The sequence below is a fragment of the Equus quagga genome, chromosome 15, assembly GCF_021613505.1.
Source record: "Equus quagga isolate Etosha38 chromosome 15, UCLA_HA_Equagga_1.0, whole genome shotgun sequence".
NCBI lineage: Eukaryota > Metazoa > Chordata > Mammalia > Perissodactyla > Equidae > Equus > Equus quagga.
The window spans coordinates 31,929,665-31,942,049 of record NC_060281.1 but is presented as its reverse complement, the minus strand read 5'-3'; the positions used below and the strand labels follow the sequence as shown (position 1 = coordinate 31,942,049).

The 12,385-nt window shown below is 33.8% G+C and overlaps 1 pseudogene; it reads left to right on the top strand.

The window, feature by feature from the left end:
• Positions 1-7,369: 7,369 nt before the first annotated feature.
• On the top strand, positions 7,370-8,125 carry LOC124227042 (transcription factor Spi-C-like; annotated as a pseudogene).
• The last annotated feature ends 4,260 nt before the right edge of the window (positions 8,126-12,385 follow it).

The following is a 12,385-nucleotide window of genomic DNA, read 5'->3' as shown; positions in this document are numbered from 1 at the left end:
TCAAACACATTAAAAAATCTTTTCACTATTTTTCTGAATATTCTTGGTTTCCTTCAATTGCCTATTTTCTGCATAATAGTTTGATTCTTCGTCTTTATATGTGGTGATATTTGGAAGTCCATTCATATTGAGGAATTTAACTCTAAATAGCTAATTATTTGTGCATAGATAGTGATTGTCACCTGAGTCAGTTGGCTTTCTCCAGTAACCCTCAAAAGCAGAATCTCTGGGTCTGTCTTCTAGAGTATTTCATTTTTTCCCATAAAGGGTCATGTACTCTCTTTATGTGTGGACTATTAAACTGACTTCCAGGATTCTCTGAGTACATTGGGGAGAGAATATAGATTGTAGACTCTTATTTTTCTCTCTGTTATAAGGACGTTCCCCCTGCTTTTACCTGTACATGGAGTCCTTGTATCCAGGGTTCCTTTGATTCAACCTCTCCTGAGCATAAACCCCTTTTCTTCTACTCTGGTAAGAGTGTGTGTACCAGAGTTGAAGCCTGATGGAGGGGAATGGAGGAAATGATTTATATGGACTTATTTAAACAATATTTTAGAAATCATCTTTTCCTCAGCTCCACCTTCACATCTCTGATTTAAATATTACCTGGCACCTGATCATCCTGAGTCAATCTGGTTTCTGCTGTTTAAGAGTTACTGTTTAGGATTAGGTCTCTTGAATTTATTAAGGATTGATGTTTTGTGTATCAGCTAAGTTAGTAATAACTAACTAGTAGTAATAAGTTAGTTATTACTAACTTATCTTTTAGTGTGCCTCACTGTGCTTTTTAGCTTTAACAGTTCTGTTTTAAATTTCATCTGCTTATGGTTTCTCTCTTATTTTCTTAGACTTTTAGTCTTGCCTCCTAAAAATATATTTTCTCCCAATGTAATGTGATTTCAAAGTTCATGAAGGAAAATGAAGTTTTTCAAGTTTTCATATTTAGCTTCAATCCCACAATAGTATTCTTTAAATGAAGGGCTTTATAAGACTATTACTCTCAATACTTGGAGGAAAAAAAATCATCTTTTACTGAAACCAAAGCATACTAGACTCATATTGGGACTCATATTTAAACACAGTAGACATGGAACCGGTGACAGCCAGAGGGGTCAAAAATCTTCCACATCATTAATAGTATTATATCAATCACAAATAAGAAATAAACAAAAAAGAAACTTACTGCTGGGGTGTGATGTCTTCTCTGAAATATAAACACAAGTAAATATATAACTATCATTTGCTTAAGGTAAGGATACTCTAGTTTTCTTTAATATTATTTTGGGGTATGCCTTGTAGGACGGAAATATTAGTGAGTAGACAGATCAAAAGCTTCTCAAAAAATTAATAAACTGAAGACCAGCAGAGTTAAGGAACAATTCAGGGACTTGATGAAGGTTCTGAGTCTTTCATAGAATACAAATTTAAATATATGAGTGTGATTTCCTTCAGAGAGGAGCCAAATTGTCACATTTTCATCTAATACGCCTTCTTTTTGGGAGGATTCATTTTAAAGCTAGACTGTTTTTGGAGCCGAAGTCATCTCTATCTACTGTTCTTGATCTCTATAGTGGAAATGTCATAGGTTTGAGAAATCTGTGCATCCGTTTTGTCTTCCCTTTCATCTCTTTTCACTTTAAGGGCTATTGAGATTTCTCTCAATTTGTTGAGAAATAGGAAAAGTAACTTCTATTTTTGCTTAGGAAGTTTTGCCACAAAAGTGCCAAATCTTTTCATTTATTTATGTTTTTAATTAAGAACAAGGCTTCTATTTATATTTTTTAGCGGGGAACATCAGAAAATGAACCTATAGTATTGCAGGTAGAAAAGTCAGCTTCAGTGGAATTAATCAGCTTGTGCACCCCTGGTTATGATTTAAGGACAGTGCTAATCTGATGGTTTTAAGATTTCCTGAGTTTGATAGACTGAGGGCAATAACATCCATGAATAATTTCCGTACTTTTGATTGAAACTTTTCATTATAGTTATAAGGCATTAGAACATGCAAATCTTTCTCTATTCACATTTTCATCATATTCTTACCTTTACCCTATTTATTAGGCAGCCCACATCAGAACATCTCAACCATATATGGATGGTAGAAGATAGATTTTGTTAATTAATGTGCTTAAAATGCATTTTACAAGACAGGCATTACCCTGATACCAAAGCCAGAAAAGGATACTACAAGGAAAGGAAACTACAGGCCAATATCTCTGATGAATATAGACTTAAAAATTCTCAGCAAAATACTAGCAAGCCCAGTTCAGCAGCAATTAAAAGGATCATTCACCATGATCAAGTGGGATTTATTCCCTGGGATGCAAGCATGGTTCATCACATGCAAATCAATAAATGTGATACATCATATTAATAGGATAAAAGAAAAAAATCATATGATTATCTCAATAGATGCAGAAAAAAGCATTTGATAAACATCAAATTTATTCATGATAAAAACTCTTAGTAAACTAGAAATAGAAGAGAAATATTTAAGGCCAAAACACCTGTAGAAAATATACTTATGACTGAAATATTGACAGCTTTCCGTCTAAGATTAGTAACAGAAAAATGATGCTTGCCATTTAAACTTTTATTCAACGTTATACTGGAGTCCCTAGGCAATTCAAGTAGACAATAAAAAGAAATAAAATACTAAACATTGCAATTGCAATTGCAAAAGAATACAACTCTCAGTATTTGCAGATGACTTGGTTGTGAATTTGGAATGTCCAAAATAATTTATAGACAAATTACTAGAAAAATAGATGAATTTACCAAAGTTGCTGGATATAAAGTCAACATAAAAATTCATTTTTTTTATATATTAAAAACAAAAAATTAAATAGAATTTAAAAAAGGTGTCATTTACAATAATGTCAAAATTTATTAAATTTCTAGGATAAAGATAATGAAAGATGTGCAAGACCTCAGCACAGAAAACTATAAAATCTTACTCAGAGAAGTTAAAGAATACTGATATATGGAAAGAAAAATCTTATTAATGGATTGGAAGGCTCACTATTATAAATATGTAAATTATCTGCAAATTAACTGCAGATTCAATGCAATTCCAAACAAAATTCTTGTGGGTTTTTTTTTCTCTTTTCTTTCCTTTGTGTGTGTGTGACTTAAAAAGTTGATTCTCAAATTGATATGGAAATGTAAAAGCCAACAATATCCAAGACAATATTCAAGACACAAAAATTTAAAATAGCCTACTCTATTGGTTATCAAGACATTATATTACAGTAATTAAGATAGTGTGATGTTGTTGCAAAGATAAAAAATTGATCAATGGAACAGAAAAGAAGGCCAGAAATAGTCCCACAATTGATTTATAACTAATGCAGCAATACAGAACTATGGGCTAGAACAGTCTTTTCAAATGATGTTGGGTTAACTGGATATCTGGGAGAAAAAAATCAATTTCAGTTGGATTATAGACCAAAATGTATTGAAGGTAAGACAATAAAGCTTCTAGAAGAGATAGCATAAGAGAACATCTTCATGGACCGAGAGTAGGAAAATATTTCCTAAATAGGACACAAAAAGCATGAATAATAAGAGAAAGGAATGATTGGAATCACCTTATTATAAGAACTTGTACTCATCAAAAGAAATCATTGAGTGAAAAGACAAGCCAGAGAGTTGGAGAAAGTACATACATCACATATAAATAACATAGGATTCCTAATCAGCTATGTTAAGAATACCCACAATCAATAAGAAAAAGGTAGACAGCCCATTAACAATGGCCTAGATACTTGAACTGGCACTTTTAAAAAGAGGCAGTCTAAACAAATAACAAACATATGAAAATATAGCAAACACAAAAATGCATGTTAAAATTATAATGAAAGATTTCTGCTTCCAGCCATGATGAAGTAACAGAGATTGGAGTTTCCTTCCCACAGCAAACAGCTAGTAAAACTAGACAAAATAATAAATCAACTGTTTTCAGACATTTGTCAATAGACAACATAGAGCTGTGATTCCTGAGAGTAGTGAAACCTAAGTAAGCCCTAGGATTGCCAAACTTTATTCCTGAAGGCACATTCTGGACTATAAAGCAAGGAAAGGAATGTCAAGCAGAGCATGGAAGTCTTGCGGGGTTGGGGAGTCTAAAATCAGAATTCAGGCAGACTGCCTGAGCTGGAAGTTGCAAGATAGAGTTCCAGAGGGGAGGGAGCTAGGCAGAAATGGAGCTCTAGGAATACGCATAGGAGTTGCCTTGAATCTTAGTTAAATACTAAGACATGCATCTATAGGATGAAACTCCATAAGGCAAAAAATGACTGAGGAGCTGAGAGCTGAATGGTTCCCAGAGCTCACACTGGAATGACAAGCATTTGAATTCCATCAGTCAGAGTGAAGAGTTCTTGATCACTCATGGCATTCTGTAGAGATGCAGAAGGATATCATTAGTAATGGGTTAAACTATCAGGATAAAACTGAACTGTGCCATAATGTTTGCCAAAACAAAGCCATACATTCTTTAAAGCAACAAACAAAATCCAGAGAGTAATGTAAGAAATACATTGTTCAGCATCCAATAAAAATTGACTAGACATACAAGATGCAGGAAAATATGGCACATAACCAGGAGAAAAATCAGTCAGTAGAAACAGACTCAGAAAAGACAGAGATGATTAAATTAGAAATAAATTTTAAAACATATAGTTATGTTCAAATATTTAAAGAAAAATGGGAATTATGTGAGGTGAGAAATTGAAAATATAAAGAAGAACCAATGTAACTTATAGTGCTGAAAATATATATGAAATTAGAAAAACTAGATAGGGGCTGGCCTAGTGGTGCAGTGGTTAAGTCCACACGTTCTGCTTCAGCAGCCCAGGATTTGCTGATTCGGATCCCAGGTGCAGACCTAGGCACTGCTTGTCAAGCCATGCTGTGGTAGGCATCCCACATATAAAGTAGAGGAAGATGGGCAGAGATGTTAGCTCAGGGCCAGTCTTCCTCAGCAAAAAGAGGAGGAATAGCAGCAGATGTTAGTTCAGGGCTAATCTTCCTAAAAAAAAAAAAAACTAGATAAAAAACTAGATAAGATTAACAGCAGTTAGTTACAGCAGAAGAAAAGATCAGTGCATTTGAAGACATTGCAATAAAAACTATGTAAAATAAAGCATAGAGAGAAAAAAAGAATGAAACAAAGATGAACAGAGTTCTTAGTGACCCATGAGACAGTATTGAGCAGTCTAACTTATGTGTAATTCTAGAATTGTAATTCTAGAATTCCAGAAATGGCAGGGAGTGGAAGTGGAGACAGAAAAAATATTTAAAGAAATAATGGCCAAGAGATTTTCAAATTTGAGGAAAACTATAAACCCACAGATCCAAGAAGCTCAATAAATCCCAAGCAGGAGGAACATGAAAAAAGTCACACCAAAGCACATCATAAGCAAATTGTTGAAAGCCAGCAATAATCAGAAAATCTTTAAAACAATCAGAGGAAAAAGTCATATTACATACAGAAGTACAAAGGTAAGTATTGTCATAGACATCTTGTGAAAAACTTTTTAAACCAGAAGACAATGGAATAGCATCTTTAAAGTGCTGAGAAAAAAAACTCAACCTAGATTTTTATACTCAGAAATAATATCTTTCAAAACTGAAGTGAAATAGATTTTTTCCTGACAGATAAAAGCTGTGAGAATTTATCTCCAGCAGACTCTCATATAGGAAATATTAAAGGAAGTTCTAAACCCGGAAAAAAATTACACTATGGGTAAATTGGATCCACACAGGAGAAAGAGGAGCTCCAGAAATGGCGAATATCTGGGTATATTTAAAAGTCTCTTGTTTTCTCATTAAAATTTTTTTTAAAAAGACAATTGACTATTTAACATAAAACAGTAATAATGTATTGTAGGGTTTAAAATATATGCAGAAGTAAATATATAATAAAAATATCACAAAGGACAGGAGTAGGAGTTGAAATATATTTTAAGAGTCTTACATTATGTAAGAAGTTGTATATTATCATTTAAAAGTAGACCATAGTAAGTTACACACACACACACACACATGCACACACATATATATTAAACCATATGGCAAACACCAAGAAAAAGAAAGATAACTAGTAAGCCAATAGTTGAGACATAGTGGAAACATAAAAAGTACCCAATTAATCTGAAAGGAAGCAGGAAAAGAGGAGAAAAGGCCCAAAGAGCAAATGGGGTAAATAGAAATTAAATAGTAAAATGGTACACATAAACCCAACCATACCAATAATCACATTATATGCAGATGGCATTAACACTCCAGTTGAAAGACAGAGATTGTAAGACTAGGTTAAAAAAGGCAAGACCAACTATATGCTCCCTAGAAAAAAAATCTAGTTTAATTATAAAGATACAGAGATTAAAAGGATGGGAAAAGATACATGATACTGAAACTAATCACAAGAAAGCTGGAATGGCCATATTAATATCAGACAAAGTAGACATCACAACAAGGAATATTACCAGTGAGAAACAGGGACACTTTGTAGTGGTAAAGTGGTAATATATCAAGAAGACATAACAATTCCAAATGTTTAAATATCCAGTAAGAAAATTTCAAAACATATATCACAAACTAACAAAACTGAAAGGAGAAAGAAATTAAAATTTTGGGTAGGGGATTTCAACACTACTCTATCACTAATTGATAGAATAAGTAGGTGGAAAATCAGTAAGTACATAGAAGATAAGAACAACATTATCAATCAACTGAGACCTAATTGACCTTTATAGAAAATCCACCCAACAACAGAAGAATACATAATCTTTTCAGGTACATTTGGAATATTCACTAAGATCAGCTATACCCTTGGCCATCAAACAAGTCTCAATAAATTAAAAAAAGATTGAAATTATATGTATGTTATGTAACAACAGAATTAAATTAGAAATTAATAACAGAAATATTTATAGGGAAAACTCCAAAAATATTGGGAACCCATAAAGTAAAGAAGAAATTACAGAAAAATTAAACAATATTTTAAACTAAATGGAAATGAAAACACAACATATCAAAATTTGTGGCATGTGGCTAAAGCAGCATCAAGAGGGACATTTGTAATCTTAAATGCTTATATTAGCAAAGAATAAAGTCAAAACCAATGATTTAAGTTTCTAACTTATAAAACTAGAAAATAAACCCAAAGTTAAGCAGAAGGAAAGACTAACAAAAGAGCAGAAATTAATGAAATAGAAAGCCAATATAATAAAAATCTATTCAAAAATATGAATGAAGGGTGATGCAGACATGTGTTTCAGAGCGAAAGATGATTTCTACCTGGTACCTGTGGATGCTAGATTGGACTCTATGGACAGAATTGTCAATTTATGGATGAAGCATGGCTTGTGTTGAACAAGACAAGCTGAGACAACCATTTGAAGGTGCTTCTGAGGTACTGAGTTAACATCCAACTGGAGATCTTCAGTACTCACCAGATTACAAAAATTACCTGGCCTTCGTCAACTGCTGTTCTCATGTCAGAGGAAATTCCAACTGCTGTGGTGTGCTGCCTGTAGAGGAACCTATCTATAACAGGAGGACAGTAATAAACAGTGCTTCACACCCCTATTTTGAAGGAAATATTCATCAATCTCTGCAGAACATCCCTGAAAACCAGAGAGTACAACCTGCCGTTCTCCAGCAAAAGGGAGGAAAAGGCACGAAGAAGCTCCGACTGTTTGAATACCTTCATGAGTCCCTGTGTAATCCTGAGATGGCATCTTGTATTTAGTGGGTAGATAAAAACAGAGACATCTTGCAGTTTATATCAAAGAACAAAGAAAAACTTGCCCAACTTTGGGGAAAAAGAAAAGGCAACCAGAAGACCGTGGCTTATCAGAAAATGGCCAGAGCACTGAGGAATTATGGAAAAACTGGGGAAATCACCAAAATCCGGAGAAAGCTAACTTACCAATTCAGTGAGGTCATTCTCCAAAGACACTCTCCATCTTATTTCTTGGGAAAAGAGATTGTCTACTCACAGTATGTTCAACCTGATCAAGGATAGCTCAGTTTAAATAACTGGAATGCAAATTATAATTATACATGTGCAAATTACTCTGAGCTAAGTCACCCTGATTGCTACATTTCATGATTTTCTGGCATTGGCAATCCCTACAAACTTCAGGATTTTTTTTCTTAAAGCAAATACTGAAGAGAAAAAAACCAGTTAACTTCATTGTTGCTATCTTTTATCAAATAGCATAATTTACACTAACTTGGTGAGAAATTCTGCCAGTGAAAAATGATCAAGTTCCATTTGAAAGTATAGACTAAGTGTCTTCGCTCTTACTGTTGTCTATGCAATACTTTCTTCTAGATTAACAATGCCAGTAGAGACAATTTGGTTTATATATTCATTTAAGTATTATTTTCCTGGCATAACGCTCAGAGAAAAAAATCCCTCTAACATATATCTGATGGCATTAGCAACATAACAAAAAATGATGGCATATGATAGTGTTCATGCTAAAATACATTCACAACTGTAAGAACTTCAGTGACTTGAACCTATATTTTCTCTGCACTTTAGATCTCATGGTCTGTAAGCCTGTGGTGCTAAAGAGACGATGGTCTAAGGAAAATGCCACCTACCTTAATGACAATAAAAGTCCAAAGCTTACACTTCCAAAAAAAAAAATGAATTAAATTGATAAACCTCTAGAGTTAGATTATTAAGAAAAGAGAAGATGACGCAAGTTACCAATATCAGGAATGAAAAAGAGGTAATCACTACAGATCCTACAGACAGGGGGATATCATGAACAACTTCAGGCCAATAAACCTGACAAATAAAGTGAAATGGACATATTTCTTGAAAGATACAAATTATTAAAACTAAATAAAAAATATATACAATTGAATAGCTCTATAGTCCTGATTCAAATTGCATTCCCAATTGAAAACCTTCCCACAAAGAAAACTCCAAGTCCACATGGATTCACAAACATTTGAAGAAGAAATAATACCAATTCTATAGAAACTGCATCAGAAAATAGAGGAAGAGTGAACACTTCCTTATTTATTTTACCAAATCAGTATTACCAAAGAAAGACTAATTACAAGAGAAGGAAACTATAGACCAATATCCCTCTTGGACATAAATGCAAAAATCATTTATAAAATATTAGCATTTTTGAATCCAGCAGTATACAAAGAATTGAATACACCATGACCCAGCAATGCAAAGTTGGTGTGACATTTAAGAATCAATCAATGTAATTCTCAATATTAACAGAATAAAGGAGAAAAATGTGTGGTACTCTCAATAGATGTAGAAACAGCATTTGCCAAAATTGCTGACAGCAAACTAGGATTATAAGAGATAATTGGTACTTTAGGAATTTGAGATTACAGAGCAACAGTTGGCAAACTCTAGCCCACGGGTCAAATACAGCCCACCACAGGCAAAATCCAGCAATGCCCAGTGGTTTATGTATTGCCTATGGTTATATGTGCACTACAACAGTAGAGTTGAATAGTTTCAACATAGACTGTATGGCCTGCAAAGCTGAAAATATTTATTATTTATCCCTTTACAGAAAAAGTTTACTAATCTCTACTACAGTGCAATCATAAAGAGACCCTAAAGTGATTAACAAGAGAAAAGAATAAAAACCAACAAGACACTATGAAAAAACATTAGTATGATCACATAGAACTTCTAGAAGTTATAAATGTTAGTAATTGACTAAAAACTTAATAGGCTAATCAGAACATTAGACACTGAATAAAAAATTAGTGAACTGGAAGGCAGACTGGTGGAAATTACCTATAATGCATCGCAGAGCCATTTAAAAATATGAAAGCAAGATTAGCAGAAATAGAGACTAGAATGAGAAAGTCCAAAATCCATTTAATATGAGTTCCAGATGGAGAATATAGAAAGCATAGAGGAAAAGCAAAGTTCAAAAAGATAATGTCTAAAGATTTTTCAATCTTTGATTGACGAGAGACGTGATTCTGAATGTTTAAGAAGCACAATCCCAAAGCAGGAATAATGAAAATGTAGCAGATACATAGCAGTGAAACTGTGTAACACCAAGACAAACAGAAAATTCTAAATTCTAGCAGTCAGAAAAAGACAAAACAACTTCCAAACTAACTAGGGACCTGGTAGACTTCTAAAGAGCAAAAGCAAAGGCCAATAGGCTATGGATAGTGTCTTCAGTTAGTGTAGAGAAAATAAATCACCAACCTAGACTTTCTTATTCAGCAAAACTATTATTTGAGGGGCTGGCCCTGTGGCCAAGTGGTTAAATTTGCCTGCTCTGCTTTGGTGGCCCAGGGTTTTGCTGGTTCGGATCCTGGGTGTGGACATGGCACTGCTCATCAGGCCATGCTGAGGCAATGTCCCACATGCCACAACTAGAAGGACACACAACTAAAATATACAACTATGTACTGGGGGGATTTGGGGAGAAAAAAGCTTAAAAAATTAAAAAAATAAGATTGGCAACAGTTTTTAGCTCAGGTGCCAATCTTTAAGGAGAAAAAAATCCCTCCCAAAACCGCTATTATTTGATAGTGAAGGTGAAGTTAAAAAGTTTTCTAGAAAAAGTCCAAGGAGTTTATTATTCACAGATCCTAGTTGAAAAAATAAAGGATGCATGTCAAAAAGAAGGAAATCAAACCACACAGCAAGAATTAAGATACAAAGAGAAATAGTTTACTCATATAGTAAACATATGAATAAATCTAAATAAAAATAATTAAATACATTTAAATATGATTAAATTATCATGACTAATTTTGGGTGCTTAAAAACATGGCAGAATGAAAATACCATACAAGCATAGCAAGGACAGTGGAATAGTGGTGTAAGAGTTATGCTATATGGAAACACTAAGTAAGTTGTCATAAACAAAATCAAATACATCAGTAATCATGAAAAATACAGATGATTTAAACTTTAAAAGGCATTTACTCTCAGATTGGGGAAAAGAATCCAGTTATTTTCTATTCACAAGAGTCACCAGAATCTGAAAAGTAAGAGAATAGAAATGGACGAAGCAGAGGAAAATATTAACCTAAAGAAAACCATCAATTAAAGTGGAATTTAAATCAGAAAGCATTATTAGGAATGAAGAATTTCATTAAATATTTCAAGAACCAATTTTTGCAACATTGCTACCATTGGGAATGCGTGATTTAGTGGAAAAAGGATGACTTATTTTACAAATGCTGCAGACAAATTTGATCTCTATCTGGAAGAAAAGAAAACTAGATCATATTTCATGCTATAAACAAATGGATTAAATAACTGTGAAAGAGAAACAAAAATTTTAGAAAAATACTGAATACATGTACCACAGTAGTAGGGGAGCCCCTTTTGAAAGCCTGGAAGCTATCAAGGATAAGGTAGACACATTTGACTAAATGCAATAATTTTTTGTGTAGTAAAATAATATCTTTATTTCATTTAATTTAATAAACTTTTGTTGAGCATCTACTATGTGTGAACACTTTTCTAAGCACTGGAGATTCAGCAGTGAACAAAACTAAGTTCCTGTCTTCTTAGAGTTTACATTCTAGTGTTTATCTATTGATACACAATCAAATAAATATATAATATGAGGTATTGATAAATGCTAGGAAGAAGAAGTCAGAACAAAGGAATAGAAACTGGGGAGTATTGTTTTAGTTAGGGTAATCATATTTTAGCCGACATCTTAAAGAATTGAGGACATGAGTTGTGCAAATATTTGAGGGAGAGGGAGAGTGTTCCAGGCAGTTTCTGAACTGGGAACATGGTTGGCAGGTGTGAAGAACAATGACGTCACCTGTGTGGCTGCAACAATGGGATGTGAGATGAGACTGAGGGGAAGCCAGAAGCTGGATGCTGTAAGGCCTCAAAGTCCACAAGAACTTTGGAGTTTTGCATTGAGGGGATTGGAAAGCCTTTGGAGGGTCTTGAGCAGAGAAGTAACATAATCTAATTTAGATTTTAAAAGTATGATTCTGACTGCAGTGGGGAAAATAGGTTGGGAGTGGGAGTGAGATCAAGAAGCTCAGTTTGGAGGCCATCACAGCAGCATAGGTGAGATGGTGGAGGCTTGGATTACCTAGTGAAGGAGGTGAGTCGTAGTCAGATTCAGGATAGAATTTTAGGGGACAGGTTGAATGAATTCGATGTATAGAAAGAAGAAGTAGGTTTGGAAAGCATTTATTTTCAACACAAATGGCAGATAAAACATTAATATACAAAAAGCACCTACAAATTGAATAAGAAAAGGACAAACTGCGAGTTTGAAAAATGAATAAGTTACAGAACAGGAAATTCAAAAAACCAATAAAGCTATGAAAAAATGCTTGGTCTCACCAGTAGTTGGGAAAATGCAATTAAAGCAAGAGT